At 36.0% G+C, this 17,605-nt stretch overlaps 1 long non-coding RNA gene across 1 annotated transcript; it reads left to right on the forward strand.

Annotated features, from left to right (window-relative positions):
• The first annotated feature begins 14,491 nt into the window (after positions 1-14,491).
• On the forward strand, positions 14,492-16,989 carry LOC135148241 (uncharacterized). Its single transcript, XR_010286181.1, has 2 exons — positions 14,492-14,611; positions 16,724-16,989. It is a non-coding gene; the product is annotated as an uncharacterized LOC135148241 (long non-coding RNA).
• Positions 16,990-17,605: the final 616 nt, after the last annotated feature.

Below are 17,605 nucleotides of genomic sequence, written 5' to 3' on the forward strand. Positions count from 1 at the left end.
AAGATATGATTTTAATTATATATAATAAAATTTCATAAATGTTAGGAATCAATGATTTTTGATGATAACATAAACATCTTGTAACATGTCTTACTTAGTATCTTTATCAAATTTCAGTTGTAATTTTTATATTTCTTATCTTTGGTAATTATTAACGGATGGGTAGAATAGGATGGCTAATTGTAAATATCCAATGCCATGTAATTTTATCTAAGTGAAGGATATTCAACTGATGAGATTTAACTATTCAACTGATGAAGACTGGATCATGTTTCAACTGATGAGAACCAAGCATTCAACTGAAGACAAAGTATTCAACTAATGATGCTAAGGAATTCAACTGATGAGACTGGAACAGCATTCAATTGATGAAGCTTGTAATTCGTTCAACTGATGAGACTAGCGCAACATTCAACTGATGAGATCAAGAGCAGTTGAAAGTAATCAGAACTTTCAACTGATGAAGCAAAGAGCAGTTGAAAGCGACTAGAGCTCAAGTCTGACAAATCACATGGATCGGATATCACATGGATCGAATTACACTAAAATGGACATGGAAACCTGATTAGGAAAATAAAGAAGAAGCAGAAACATTCTTATCTCATGCAATGCAATCTGGATCAAATCAAGATGATGGTCAAAGATGAAGACATCTCAGAAAGCATGCATAAGACAAAGATGTGCAGCATTGTTTTTAGATTAGAGTGCATTTTGTAATCTAGCTAAAAGCTTTGTAAAACTTGGAGTATATAACCAAGTTAGTAGCATCAGTTGAACTTGTTCAAATTACTTGAGAGAAAATCTGAGAGTTAGAACTTGTTTGAGTGATGAACTAGCAGCTGTGCGAATTGTAATCAATCCACCCGTATTTTTAATACTTGGTGTTTTTCTATTTGCTGTGTTTTAAGTGTATTGTTCTTGAATCTTTAAACTTGTAAAAGATTGTATTCAACCCCTCCTTCTACAATCTTTCTTATAGTTAGTGTAAAATAACAATTGGTATCAGAGCCAGGTTCCCAACAAACAGGGAAAAAGATCAACACTGCTAAAGAAAGATGGGAAAGAAGGATGTTGGAGTGAAGATTCATGTTCTTGACAAAGATAACTACTTTCACTGGAAAGTAAGAATGCATTTGCACTTGTTGTCTATTGATGAAAGCTATGTTAACTGCATTGAGAAAGGACCTCATGTCCCAATGAAGGTCTGCACTAGTATGGGAGCTGATGGTGAGGATATGGTAGGAAAAATGGTTCCAAAACCTATCCATGAGTATTCTCAAGAGGATACTGAGGAAGTGCACAAAGACAAGAAAACCATGAACCTCCTGTTTAATGGTTTAGATCAAGAAATGATTGATAGTGTCATTAGCTGAACAAGTGCAAAAGAAGTTTGGGATACCATCAGAACCATCTGTGAAGGAAATGAGCAAGTAAGAGAAAACAAGATGCAGTTGTTAATTCAACAATATGAGTCATTCCATTTCAAGTCTGGTGAAGGTTTGAGTGACACATTTAACAGATTTCAAAAGCTATTAAATGGTCTAAAACTCTTTGGAAGAGTATATCAAATTAAGGATTCAAATTTGAAGTTCTTGAGAGCTCTTCCTAAAGAATGGAAACCTATGACAGTCTCTCTCAGAAACACTCAAGAATTCAAAGACTATACTCTTGAGAGACTGTATGGAACTTTGAAAACTTATGAGCTTGAAATGGAACAAGATGAAGAGATTGAGAAAAGCCAAAAGAAAGGGCATTCATCTGTGGCTCTAGTTGCATCTCTTGATCATACTGTCAAGGACAAGGGAAAGTCTCAAGTTGAAGAAACTGAGAAGTTGGTCAAAGAAGAGAGCTCAGAATCAAGCAAGGGAAAAGGAAAAGAGAAAGATGTGGCTGATTCTGGTGAAGAAAGTGATGGAATTGATGAGCACCTAGCCTTTCTGTCAAGAAGATTCTCCAAACTTAAATTCAAAAAGAATTTCAATCCTGCAAAATCATTTAAAGGCAATCCCAAGTCTGATAGAAGCATGGTAGACAGATCAAAATTCAAGTGCTTCAACTGTGGGAATGCATGCCACTTTGCTGATGAATGCAGAAAGCCAAAAGCTGAGAAGAGATCCAGTGATCACATGGATTACAAAAAGAAATATTATGAACTTCTCAAGCAAAAAGAAAGGGCATTCATTACAAAGGAGGATTGGGCAGCTGGAGATGATTCTGAAGATGAGGAAGAGTTTGTCAATCTTGCTCTAATGGCCAACTCCACAAATCAAGAAGAGAACACTGGAAGCAGCAGTCAGGTATTCACTACAAACTTAGTTGAGTTAACTAAAGATGAATGCAATGCTACCATAAATGAAATGTCTACAGAGTTGTATCATTTGCATGTTTCTTTAAAATCTCTCACTAAGGAAAATAGTAGAATTAAGGAAGCTAACACCTTTCTTAGTGACGGGAACAGTGCTTTAAAAGCTCAATTTATTGAATTTGAGAAACTGAAAATTGAGTGTCAAACAGCCAAAGATGATCTCTTGGTTGTTCTGAAAAGAGAAGAGATCATAAGAAAACAGCTTGATAGGGAACAAGAGATTATTGCCAAATGGAAATCTGGAAGAGATGTTTCCACTAATATCATCAACATGCAAGGCAGAGAAACCTTTGTGGAAAATGAATGGAAAAGGAATAAGAAAGTTCTTGAGATATCTGAGAACAGTTCAAGTGATGAGAATACTGATGATGATCATCAGTTGAATAGCAAAGTCTCAACTGATGAAAGTCATCAGTTGAACAAAAACTCACCAGTTGACAAGAAAGTTCTCAAGAAGCTCAACAAGAAATATGGTCCTATTAAAAAGAACTTTGTTAAAGGTGAGAATAGTTCTTCTGAGACAAGTGATAGTGTTAACAACACTCTTAACTCCAGTAATAAGACCAAGAAGAAGTTGGATGCTAGTGAGCATAAATCAGAAGAGACTAAGAAGAAGAAGGGGAATAGAAATGGTAAAATAGGAGTTAACAAGCACACTAATTACACACCCAATGCCAGTGCTCCTAGGAAAACCTACAGTAAATGTGGTGGTGTAAATCATTTATCTACTAATTGTAAAACTGTGATTGCTCCTAGTCTATCATTGCCTATTCCTATGCCATCTGTTTCTCACATGAATTTATCTGCTATGAACATGATGCCTGGTTTATTGCCTCATAATTCATATTCTCAGCCTAGCATGCCATATATGTTCAATCCATATTTCAATGCTTTTAACATGCCTCAATTCCATTCAAATTTACATGGTATGAACAATGTATGCATGCCTCAAATGCCTGTGTTTAAGAACAATGTTGATGTTCCAATCTCTCAACCAAAACAAAAGATTGAACCACTTCAATCCAAGGGAAAAGTTGAGAATGAGGGAAAAGCTGTTAAGACTAACAAATCTGGACCCAAAGCAATTTGGGTACCAAAATCAACTTGATCTGTTTGTGGAATGTGTGCAGGGAAACCATAAGAAGAATTTGTGGTACTTGGATAGTGGATTCTACAGGCACATGACTGGTGATTCTTCTCTGCTCAAAAAGTTTGTAGAGAAAGCTGGCCCTAGCATTACCTTTGGAGATGACAACAAAGGATATACTATGGGATATGGCTTGATTGCAAAAGAAAATGTCATAATTGATGAAGTTGCATTGGTGTCTGGTCTTAAGCACAACTTGCTTAGCATCAGTCAACTTTGTGACAAAGGATACAAAGTAAATTTCACTCCTGCAGCCTGTGTTGTCACCAAAGAAGATGACAACAATGTGGTACTAATTGAACAAAGGAAAGGAAATGTGTATGTAGCTGACTTCAATTCTGTAAAGTCTGAATCTACCACTTGCCTTCTCAGCAAAGCAAGCTCGGATGACAGTTGGCTATGGCACAAAAGGTTGTCCCATTTAAATTTCAAGACTTTGAATGAGTTAGTCAAAAAGGATTTGGTAAGAGGAATACCAAAGCTGGAATTCTCCAAAGATGGTTTGTGTGGAGCTTGTCAGCAAGGAAAGCAAAAGAGAAGCTCTTTCAAAAGCAAATCTCTTCCATCAATTGTGAAGCCCCTTCAGCTCTTGCATATGGATTTATTTGGACCAGTCAACATAATGTCCATTTCAACGAAGAAATATTGCCTAGTGATTGTTGATGATTTTTCAAAATTTACTTGGACTTTATTCCTGCATTCTAAGGATGAAGCTGGGAAAATCATTATCAATCATATCAAGGCATTAAACAACAATTCAGATGTCAAAGTTGGAAGGATAAGAAGTGACAATGGAACAGAATTCAAGAACTCTGTGATGAAAGAATTTTGTGAAGAAAAGGGAATTATTCATGAGTTCTCTGCACCAAGAACTCCACAACAAAATGGTGTAGTTGAAAGGAGGAATAGAACTCTCATTGAGGCTGCAAGAACCATGATTAATGAAGCTCAACTTCCAACCTATTTTTGGGCTAAAGCTGTGAACACTGCTTGTTTTACTCAAAACATTTCTCTAATTACCAAACCTTACAATCTAACTCCTTTCCAACTCTTCAAAGGAAAGAAGCCAACAATTAGCTTTCTTCATGTATTTGGATGCAAGTGCTATGTTCTAAGAAATCAAGGTGAAAATCTTGGAAAATTTGAGGCCAAGGCAGATGAAGCTATTTTTGTTGGATATTCTAATGGAAAATCATTTAGAGTATACAATCTGAGAACCAACATTGTTATGGAATCAATTCATGTAGTTTTTGATGATAAAAAGATTCAAGGACTGACAGATGAAGGATTTCATGATAATCTTAGATTTGAGAATGAAGGTGAAGGTGATATATATGACAGTGATGATGATTGTGATGACACTGTTCAGAATGTTGGAATTAATCCTGGAATTAATATTCCAACTGATGATTCTCTGGTGCAAGAAACAACTGCTATTGAAAACTCAACTGAAGCATCAGTTGAAACTACTTTGGAGGGATCAGTTGAAACACCTCAAGGATCATCAGTTGAAAGAATGTCTCAAAATTTCAATCAATCTAGAAATAATGAGATGTCAAATTTAGGGGGAGCTTTTCAACATGGAAATCTGAACTTCAACAATGAAGCTACATCATCAAGGCAATCACTCCCACCTCAAAGAAAATGGATAAGGGATCATCCTTTTGAGTTAATTATTGGAGATGCAAATGCATCTGTACAAACAAGAAGAGCCACTCAAGATGAGTGTTTGTACAGTGCATTCCTTTCACAGGATGAACCTAAAGTCATAGAAGATGCTCTCAAAGATGCTGATTGGGTTCTTGCTATGCAAGAAGAATTAAATCAATTTGAGAGAAACAATGTATGGAAGCTGGTACCCAAGCCTAAAAACAGAACAATTGTAGGCACAAGGTGGGTATTCAGAAACAAGATGGATGAGAATGGAGTTGTCACCAGAAACAAAGCAAGGCTTGTTGCTAAAGGATACTCTCAATCTGAAGGAATTGATTTTGATGAGACATTTGCACCAGTTGCAAGATTGGAAGCAATAAGAATCTTCTTGGCCTATGCTGCTCATGCAAACTTTAAAGTTTATCAAATGGATGTCAAAAGTGCTTTTCTAAATGGTGAACTGGAAGAAGAGGTATATGTCAGTCAGCCTCCTGGTTTTGAAGATCCAGAATTTCCAGAGTATGTTTACTTTTTATTAAAAGCACTTAATGGACTAAAGCAAGCACCAAGGGCATGGTATGACACTTTATCTCAATTCTTGTTGGATAATCATTTTTCCTGAGGAACTGTGGATAAAACACTATTTTACAGAAATGTAAATGGTGCCTTTATTCTGGTTCAAATCTATGTAGATGATATAATTTTTGGTTCTACAGATGAAAGACTTTGCAAAAAGTTTGCTAATTTAATGCAGAGTCAGTATGAAATGAGCATGATGGGAGAGCTCACCTACTTTCTTGGTTTACAAGTTAAACAAGTAAAGGAAGGCATATTCATAAATCAAACTAAGTATATCTATGATTTACTTAAAAAGTTTGATTTAATGGATTCCAAAAAAGCTAAGACTCCTATGCCAACTGCTACTAAATTGGAGTTAAGTCCTAATGAGAAATCTGTGGACATCTCTAATTATAGAGGCATGGTTGGCTCACTTTTATATCTGACAGCTAGTAGACCAGATATTATGTTTTCTACATGTCTCTGTGCTAGATTTCAATCTGATCCTAAAGAATCACATCTTATTGCTATAAAAAGAATATTCAAATATCTTAAGGGAACACCAAATCTTGGCATTTGGTACCCTAAAGACGATCTAATTGGATATTCAGATGCTGATTTTGCAGGATGCAAAATTGATAGAAAAAGCACAACATGAACATGTCAATTTCTTGGAGATAGGTTGATTTCTTGGTTTAGCAAAAAGAAACATTCTGTATCTACCTCTACAGCTGAGGCTGAATACATTGCAGCTGGAAGTTGTTGTGCACAAATATTGTGGATGAGAAATCAATTACTTGATTATGGATTAAATCTCTCTAAAATCCCAATATTCTGTGACAACACCAGTGCTATTGCTATAACTGAAAATCCAGTACAACACTCAAAAACCAAGCATATTGACATCAAATATCACTTCATAAGAGAACATGTGATGGCTGGCACTGTTGAAATGCATTTTGTTCCAAGTGAAGAACAAATTGCAGATATTTTCACAAAACCTCTTGATGAATCCACATTCACAAGGTTGGTAAGTAAATTAGGTATGTTAAATTTCTCCTAATTTATAGTGAATTTTTCTGTAATTTGGCAGCCAGAATTTAACTGATTTTAATTTATCAAAATTAAGTTAGTTATAATTCTGGATAAATTGTGTAATATTTCAACTGATGAAATAGTGAAATTGTTTCAACTGATGTCTGAAACAAATGCGCTCCTGTCTTGTTTTTCATTCAACTGATGACACTAGTTGAATGCACTTTCAACTGATCATCATCAGTTGAATAGGAAGTTTAAAGAGGAGCTTATTTCATCCGTTGAAAATATTATCAGATCTGAGCCGTTGAAATTACTTTTATCTCTCACCTGCTTTATACACACGATCGTGTGTGTAATTTTTGTAGAGTTAAATAAGAGTTATTTCTTCTCAACGGTAATTTCTCAACCAATCACAGCAATTTTCTGAGAAAGTATTTAAGTGTTTTAATTTATTTTCATTCCTTTTCATCTTACTCTTTCGAATTCACAAACCCTCTACTCTCTCTCTCTGTGCAAACACAAGTTCACATTTTCTTCAAGCTTTTTCTGCAAACTGCAATGGCGCCAATGAAGAAATACACTTCACCAACTGGGTTTATTTATGAGAAGAACAATTTTGCTTCCTTTGTGGACACAAAAGCTGTGAAAGAGAAGGAGTTTCACAGAATGATGGAGTTTATCAAAGTCAGCCAACTCTCCCACGCCATGCTCTCAACTCCCACAATTTATCATGAAGTCGTGGAAGAGATGTGGACTTCAGCTGAGTTGAATAGTGAGGATGAAACTTTAACTTTCTCTCTTAAAAATAATATGCATACTGTTAATTCTGATGTCATGAAAGCATGTTTTAGCATTCCTGAGGATACTGTCTCTTCATTACCTAGTGATGTTCAGTTGATTAACTTGCTTTATGCCATGAACTATGTTTTACCAATTGATGCTTTAGGTAAAATTGAGAGGAGGGGTCTTAGGAGAGAATGGAGTTATCTTTGTGATGCTTTTGTTAAGTCATTCTCTGGTAAAATTAGTAATTTTAATGCTATTACTTCTCAAATTTTACAAATGCTTTATATGTTCTTGACAAATGAATACTTTAATTTTGGTGGTTTGATGATCCAAGAAATTGGGGAGAAACTAGGTGATAAAACTGATAGACCTAAGAACATATATTATGTTAGGTTTCTCATGATGCTAGCTAATCATCTTGATGAAAAGTTAGTTATCACTAATCAGGAAGCCAAGCTTCCAAGCTTTGTGCAGGAGAAGAGAGTCTTTAAAGACCTCTTAGGGATGAATCTCTACCCCTCCTTGGAGGTGATTTACCTGCCAATCATGGAGCCTGGAAAAGAAAAAGAGGTACATGGCTATCCTACTACTCTTTCTCAACCCTCATCTTCTTTACTTTCTGCCATCAGGGCTGTTGAAGAGGCCCATCAACAGTCCACACAAGTGGCACAACCCTCTAAATCCAAGTCTACTCCACCAACCTCAGGTGCCTCCCAAAAGGCATCTGTTGTAAAATCCAAGAAACAAAAACCTGAGGGGAGTGTGATTGGAGAAAGTGAAGGGGATGGAAAGGGTGAAAATCAAAGAAGCCCTAAGGATAAGGCTGGAGAGAAAAGTGATGCCCTGCCAAGCCACTCTGCAGTCTCCCAAAAGACTGCAGAGCTTAAAATGGATTCAAGCTCATCCCTAGCAGCATCCTCCCAAAAGGATGTTATTGAAAATAGTCCCCATCCAGGGACACAACTAAAGAGGGGGAGGGACACCACTTCTTCACCTATCAAGGCCTATGGGAGAAAGAAGCAAAGAAGTGAAAAGGTAAAGCACACTGCACACACACAGGATTTTATGCCTGTATCTCAAAGTCAGCTTGATGTGACTCCAATAAATGTGGAGTCACAGCCCCCTTCTTCTTCTCAACCCATTGCACATATACATGATCTTACCATATCTACCACTCAAACACAATCTCCAACCTCCTCTGTGGATGTGGAATTAATCCACACCACACTTGTAAATTCTCCATCTTTAGATTTCTTGGAGAAGCCCCCTTCTGAGATTGATCATCATCATTTTGATGATTTGTTGGATCAATCTCATCAAATTTATTCTACTGTGACAATGTGTTCTGTGGATTTGCATGCAAAATCAATCACCACAGACTCAACTGTCACAGCTTCTAAGCCCATTTCTTCATTATCTTCAACTGATCTCCTTCATCAGTTGAATAGTGTTTGCCCTTCAACTGATGTGCTTAACAGCTCTCATCAGTTGAATGTCTCCACTACTCATGTTTCAACTGATGTCTCTCATCAGTTGACAACTGCTGCTACTTCACTTACTTTACCTCTTTCTACAGCAGTTGATCACATGGTAGCACAAACACTATTAGGATTGAGTGATGTGAGCACTGGAGTGGAGAGGCAGCCTTGGGTGCTGGCAAAAGGAGAGGGTGTGGAGAGTCTGGCAACTTCTTCTGGCCAGGAAAAAGGAGAGATAATGAGTGATCCTTTAGTAAGGATAAGTGAGGGAGAGGTGAGCTGTGAGGTGAGCCAAGGGGAGCCCTTGATGCAAGAACAGAGAGAAATTGAGAGATATGCAGGTGTCAATGAAGGGTTTAGTGAGCAAGCTTATCAAGCAGAATACAGATCCATGTTGGATAGTGTGCCACTAGACCCTGAGACTTTTACTCATGGGATGTCTTTTGTCCAAGCTTTTGCAAGGATGGATAATTAAGCAGCTGAGAGGAGCCTAAATCTGATTCACACTTCATCATCTATGATAAGAGCAAAGGAGGCACTTGCAGCTCTGCCTGCCAATGCTGGAGATGATTTTCACTATGATGACAGTGATGAAGACCTCAATGATGCTCTTGAGGATTCTCTTGGTGAAGAGCCTACAACCTCTCTTCCATTTTGGCTCTCCATACAATCTGCAAATGCAACTGCAGTTAGTCTTGAGTTGCAAAGACAAGCTACATCTCTACTTCACCCTCAAGCTGGAAGCTCTTCTTCTTCTCCATCCATTACTGCTACTTTTGCCAGTCAAGCTCTTGAAAATTTAAGACTGCATAAGTACCAGTCTCTCCATTTCCAGAAGGAAGCTGAGCATCTAAACTCTCTCATCACATCTGTCAAATCAGACTTATCCAAAAAGATTGATGAGAAGTTTTCCACTCAAGTCCAAACAGCCATTTCTGCCTCTGACAAGAAACAAGCTCAGCTAGAAAAGAAAGTGGATGCTCTGGAAGAGAATGTCCAAGTTTTAAATTCCAGAATGGAAGAGATGCTCCAACACCAAAGGGTGCAAACTGGTCTTCTCCAACATCTTCTATTGGCATCTGGCATCTCTCTTCCTAGTGCTTCACTTGATGCTAACAAAAAGGGGGAGAAAGAATCCTTACCTTCTCCTGCTGAGTTGGTGAGCAGAATTCCTCCTCCTTTTCATACTGCAAAGGAGCAAAAGAGGCTTGAAAGGCTTGCAGCATTGGATACAATTGAAAAGAGATTGGCTCTGCTAGATAAGAAGGCTGCTTCTGCAACTTCAAATTCTCAATCTACATCTGCAGTTCCAACTTCTTTTCCCACAACAACTACAATTCTCAGGGTGATCACACCTGAAATTGTCATCCCCTCTAAGAAGGAAAAAGGTGAGCCATCAATTGTGAATGAGTTCAAGGCCATCTTATTTCCAAACAACTGTGGGTACTCCAGGCCTGGAAAAGATTCAAGCTCAATCTACTTTCCACTAGCCAGGCCTGACAAGAATGAGTACAAGCTTTTGGGCCAAGAAATTAAGAGCTACAAAGATTCTACAGATGTGGCCCTAAAATCTCATTTTGCCATCATCTACAGAGAAGGCCAAAAGCTATTTATTGGAACTGGCCATCCTCACTAGTCATTTGCAAAAGCTGAAGAGGTGGCCAGAGACTGTGAAAGAAAGGAGTATGAATCTCAACTCTCCTTGAATCAAGAAATAGAGGTTGATGAAAGGTATGCAATTGAGCTAGAAGAGGAGTTGGCAGCTGAGCTTCAAAGTGAGAAAAGATTGACTCTTGAATCTTCTCCAAAGAAAAAGAGGGTCAAGTCTAGATCAAAGATGCCTGAGGCAGCCAAGAGAAGAGAAGAAGTGCCTGAAAAGTCTGTACCTATCTCAAAGCCTTCTTCTCCAATCAAGGACACCACAGTGGTACATCCAGATGTCAACTTCCATGATGAGCCAATAATGCCAAAGGAGGAGCCAATTGACTTGGAAGACATTCCAATTCCAGCTTTTCTTGTTCAAGAAACTTCCAAGCCAAAGAAGAAAGTAAAGTCTATGGCTAAGAAAATGGCTAACCCTCCTAAACCTCCAAAAGAACCTGAAAATCCAGATGACTATCTTGTCATTGCCAATATTGAAAAAAATTCTGAGTTGGAGCTGGAGCTGGATGATCTTCAAGAAGTGAGAGGAATAGAAGCAACTTCCAAGCTTCCTGAAAGATTGGTGTTCTCTTACAAAAGCAAGGGTGATGTCACTTGGCCTCTTCACAGAGTCCTAAATTCTGAAGGATTCAGCTCTTTGACAAAGATATATGCTTCCATGAAGAGGACAGGAGGATTTACACCACCTGCAAAGCAAATGATATTAAAGAGAATCCTTGAAATCAGGAAGGAATGGTCCTCAGATGCTAGTCTGGAAAGAAGGCTGAAAATCCCCTACACTGGAAAGAAAGTTCATCATGAACCTACTCCAATCATGGAGTTTAGGGATAGTCAAGGTGTTAGGAGATTTTTCAGACCTAAAGATCAACTCAAGGTTGCTAGCTTGAATACTCTGAAGACTCTCCAATCCAAGCTCAACAGGGAAGACAGTGATGAAGAATGGTTCTACAGGATTTTTCAGAAACAGATTGACATTCTTGAAGAAAAACTTAAGTCCAGAAGAAGAAGATCTTCTAGGAACAAGAAACTGCTCAGTCTAGAGGAGCATAATCATTTGTAAACTTTTCCAACTCTTGTATTTAATTTCTACATTTTATTTTATTTATGTTTTGTTATCATCAAGTGTAGAATTTATGTCTGCATCTTCTCCAGTCATAAATTGGGGGAGATTGTTAGGAATCAATAATTTTTGATGATAACATAAACATCTTGTAACATGTCTTACTTAGTATCTTTATCAAATTTCAGTTGTAATTTTTATATTTCTTATCTTTGGGAATTATCAACGGATGGGTAGAATAGGATGGCTAATTGTAAATATCCAATGCCATGTAATTTTATCTAAGTGAAGGATATTCAACTGATGAGATTTAACTATTCAACTGATGAAGACTGGATCATGTTTCAACTGATTCTTCTATATAAAATCTCACGGGTGGATCATTCAATCCACCCGTATTTTTAATACTTGGTGTTTTTCTATTTGCTGTGTTTTAAGTGTATTGTTCTTGAATCTTTAAACTTGTAAAAGATTGTATTCAACCCCCCCTTCTACAATCTTTCTTATAGTTAGTGTAAAATAACACCAAAATGCCCTTGCAAAAGTTAACGGTAACGGCAGAAGATAACGGAAAGGGTGCAAAGTGTCTATGGGTTAAAACTAAAGGGTTGTAAAGTGTTTATTCCAAAACTATTAGGTGCAATGTGCAATATGCTGAAACCAAAGGGGTGCCAAATGCAATTAACTCTAATTATTTTTAAATAATTTTGAAATGTTTTCTCTTTTAATAAATTTTATTTATGTGAATATTATTGTTGGCAAAAAAAAATATTTTTAAATTTTTACAATCCCGATCACTTCTCTAGTATGAAGCAAGCAGAGTGTATGTGGTGTGTGTATTGACGTATGTTTTTCTGTTTTTGTTTTCTTCTTTCTTTCTATTACGTTTTTATTATTTCGTTTGTTTTTCCACGGTCTTTTTATTAGCGTACCACGTCAACAGCTCAACTGTCATTCCGTCCATACTTCTATTAGTTTTAATTTAAAAGTTAACGGCAGTGATGAGTTTGATACCGGTAAGCGACTTTAATAAGCCACTTGAGACACTGTGGAGATCAGTGATGAAGTTGATATGTTTTGTCGATTTCAGTGATGAGTTTGATAATTAACCCAAATTTATAGATTAAAACGGCCAACCGTATTTTTATTTTACAATTATGGTTTTCACTTTTTATTGTATTTAATATTATTTGTTAATATTATTAATATTTAATTTTATCAGTTATATATATATATACTTTTTATTATGACTATATACATTAAATATTAACATATTATTTTTACAAACTTGTAATATACTCTACTGCAGCTGCAAACATGCTCTGTTGTATAAATAATGAATTTATTCTACTGTATGAATGTATAAACTCCATTATAATATAATTTACAATATAAGCAAAATTTCTTCTATTGTTGAACATGCGTGTTTCGAATTTCGCTAAAGCTTAATATTATATTGTAGAACATAAAATGTAGAACAATTAGTTTTGCTGACCAATTCTCCGGAGCACCTTGTAAGTTGTTAATGTTCTTCTAAATCACCTGAAACAAACAAAATGAACTAATTATGTTACAAATATAAAACAAGATGTTCTAATTTAAAGCCCTAATATATCAAACTAAAATGGAAGCTTGATTTGCTTCTGATTTCTTTGATTTTGTGTTCCAAACCTTCGATTTGCTCTTCAACGAAGCTCGATTTCTTATATCAAGCTTGTCTTTTAACTTCGCGTTTCGAATCTGTGAATATCTACAGTGGGTATCGGAATCTTGGTTGTGTGTATAACGTGTGTGTATAGGTGGCAAAAGTATGTGAGCTGTAACTGTTTTTATAAGGAATTAATATAACTTTAATCAAGCGTTACATTTTTTTTAAATAAATCAACGGTTGAGATTGGGGTGTGCTATATAACTACTTAAGGAGCCCTCTCTAGAGTGCCACTATATGTATGTGTTTTATTTACAAATTTTTTTGATATACTAAGTATGTTTTATTTTAATATTTCCTATAATTGTTTTTACAATATTTGTTAGTTGTAACAACCGCAAATTTTCAAGTACGTGCATAAATTAATTATTTAATTTTATGCATGTAAAATTTCTATTTAAATAAATTTGTGAATTTTTATTATTTAATAAAAATATTGGTACATAAAATATTTGAGGATTATACAAATTTAGATTATAATTCAGTGCTGGCTAGCGAATTAAATTTAGTTAAGTACCATTAAAAACTAGAATATATATGTTACATGACGATAAGTATCGGAGATGGAGCAAACGCCTCACAGCATCCAACGGGCGAATTGGCAGTTCGCTAATATGGAGTTGTTTAGTAGTCATAAAATTTTATGTTACGACTGGGAATTAATAAATATTACGGGTTAATTAGAGTAAATATTCAGTTATAATCATTTAATAAATTTCAAAATATTTAGGAAAATATTATAATAATTATTTAGTTAATTATGTTATTATCTATATAATCTTGGATAATATATTTAAATCTTCTAAATAAGTAGCGTTAAATGAGCCGGGACCGAAATATTCGGGAATAAACGAGCCAACAAAATACATATATATTTTTAGCACCTCGGGACTCGAGGCCAAGACCGATGTGTGGTGCCCAAGTATTATGCGTACTGCCCAAGTTCTGAGAGTATTGCCCAAGTAATTGGGTAATTAGCAGTTGATTAATATAGTCATTAAGAGATTAATGGTGATTAGTAATTGCTATAAAAAGCAAGGAATCTACTTTCATTTTCTTTGATACACCTAAAATAGGAAGTTGGTGAGGAGCAGCTAGGAGATCAGGAGTAAAAGCGGGGAGGAGATTTTGGAGTTCAAAAGATTTAATTAGCAAGGTAATTAAAACCTTAGTTCATCTTTCCTTGTTTAAGATGAATTTGAGTTTTAATGCTTTTAATAAAGATACCCTACCAATGTGAACCTTTCCTCTACTACTTTTTACTGCTAGTTTTATATAAACAAATGAACAACTTTAAGCATAAGAACATGGCAGCATCGGTTTAATTCGTGTGGGATTTTGTATTTCACCCAAATTTATATTAATTAGGGTTAGGCTTTCTAGTCATAACTTGGGGCTTTGTTTCGATTGCTGATTGTAACTAATTAAAATCAAGGTTTGTGGTGGGATTGTGATTGTAACGAAGGGAGATGAGGGAGAGAACATGTGTAGTGAGTGTGTGGCTGCAGGGAGGTATGTCGTGTGTGTGCTGGTGGACGAAGCCACCCCGGTGGCGAGGATGGAAGGACGACGGGGGTACTGTGCAGAGAGAGAGAGAACGAGAGACATAGAGAGATTGAAGAAGAAGGAATGGTTAGTGAAGGAGCCGCCGGAAACGAATCCGGCCGGCGACAGTGGTGGCCAGATAGTAGATGAGGGAGGAAGAGGTGAGTAAGAGAGATGTTGTTGGGGGTAATTCGGACATTTCACCAGCTGAGACTTATTTAAAATAAATATATTTGGAAATCATTTAATGAGAAAATTTGGAATAAATACTGAAGTTGAGGTTGTTAAATACCAAAGGAGGAGTAAAGATATTATTAAATTCAGGAATAGTGCAAGAATTGTTAAGCATAAAATAAGATTTGTTTAAATACAAAATTTTGAGCTAATAGTAATTTGAGAATTTAGAGAATATTCCATAATTAGTTTATCACTTCATTAAATTTTGGGGATTGAAGGAATAATTTAATTACTAATACTCGAATAATAACTTGGGTGAGATATTTATAATAGAAACTAGAATTTTCTGAGTTTATTATTTGATAAATTGGTGAATGATTAGTAATAACATGATAAGAGTACATATTAATAGTCAAGCGGATAATTAATTGTTTGATTAATAAAAAGGAATCGATTATTATCCGTCTTTAAGATATTTTATTGGTTACAATATGTACAAAGGAAGAAGTGAGAACCTTTGAGAAGTAGTAATAAATTAATTAAATGACTCATGATTAGGAGACTGTATTTATTATATAATAAATTGTATAAATTATTATTTGCTTTATAAAGAGATTACTAAATTCTTATTTTATGTGGCTTAGAATGTATATATCTGGAAAAAGACGGAGCCAATTGTATATTAAATGTCGTAAATATTCCCGGCTAAGGACGTCAGGCAAGTTCACTATCCCTGTCTTGACGTGAAGTTTTTTTTTCGTGCCTATTTTATAATTTTGTGAAAAGTGTTAATTGTTGAAATATTACATTTCATACCATTATCCGTTCCATTTTGAAGGCTTTAGAGATATCGTTCACCTACTATTTTCTATAATTCGAGCTCTCCCATTATTCGGGAATGAGCTGATCCTATAACATTATTATTTTGAATCTTCGAAACTTGATGTGAATACATTACAGTGATGATCTCAATTTACTTCTTTTGGAGATCATCTTATTCTTTGGAATCGAGTTCTTGTAATTATCTTTCGGTTCTACCTTCGGGTAATATTTGTTATGACAAAAAGGTGCATTGTTCGCACTTCTTTGATAGAGATGAGTAGTGATGATTGCGAAGTGTTTGTTTGGGAAAATTTTCTTGTATTCGGAGGAATCTGTTCAAGCTGGTCAACACGAATTTATTAAATTCGTGGTAGAGTTGAAATTGACTATCTGGTAAGGCAGATAGTAGGGTTCCAGTGTTAAACCCTGATGCTAGCAAAGAGAGTGTTGGTGTGTCTTCAGTGGTTACGATCAGACCACTAGGATTACACAGGAGAACGGTATTCACGAAATGGTGCTGATCGAGCCATGTAGTGTTACCGAGGGGTGGAAGACCAGCATTTTCTTTTCTTGAAATTGTGTGTCATTTGATGGTAACTGTTTTGTTACTTTAATTGTCTTCTATGCTTTATATGCATATCCTATTAATTGTTGTGTTGTGCTATGTGGACTTGCTGAGCAATTAGTTGCTCATTCTTGTATCTACTTTATTCCTTTTGAGCAGTAAAGAGTAAGTATGGCACAACTCAAGAGAATCGCCCGGAAACGGGTTTTGGCAAGGAAAAGGAAAAGGCACATCACTTGAGCTGAAGCTGCTAGGCAACGCTGTTTGGTGGTACCAACCATAGTTATTATAATAGTCTGTAATCAGACTTGCTATTATGTAATAAAGTTAGACTTGGTAGTAGTGTTGTGACGATCGACCCTGGACTTGTGGGGCGAGAGTTGGTTTGTATAACATTAAAATGTAATGCAAGTGTTGTTTTGAGCTAGATGTTTAGTGACAGACCAGATCTGCGGGATGCGGATCTGGGGGCGTCACAAGTTTGGTATCAGAGCCAGGTTATATCCTTAGGATTCGAGAAACCCTAGGAATATAACGAGCGAGAATGACACGAAGATTAAGATAGGTATACTAGAAGAACCTATCTCCATATGTTTGAGAACATATGTACCAAATAAACTTATAGCAAAGGGTTAGTATACCCTACAAATATAAACGTTTATAGGTATGAGCAATCGTAATAGTAACTATTAGTAATGGTGTTTGTTATGTAGATGTCAGGTTACGACTGATTCTGATCTATTAATGGAGATTGAGATGATAGATATCGAGTTTGAGAATTCTTCTATACGGATATTAGAACCACCAACACCTAAGATCATTAACTTAGTATTTGAGGAGATCGAGGATAGAGAATCTTCTGAGTTCAATAAGAGTGATGGGGTGGACATTTTTCCATCTTTACCTGAGTTGACTTCTATTCCTACTTTGACCACTTACTTTTCGGTTACCACTTCTACTGTTCCTCCACCAATATTGGGAGGGGAAACCTTTCATTTTTGACTCGCTTTGACATTTTGAGCCTACACCTTTTCCATGTAG

Source organism: Daucus carota, chromosome 8, assembly GCF_001625215.2.
Source record: "Daucus carota subsp. sativus chromosome 8, DH1 v3.0, whole genome shotgun sequence".
NCBI classification, from domain to species: Eukaryota; Viridiplantae; Streptophyta; class Magnoliopsida; order Apiales; family Apiaceae; genus Daucus; species Daucus carota.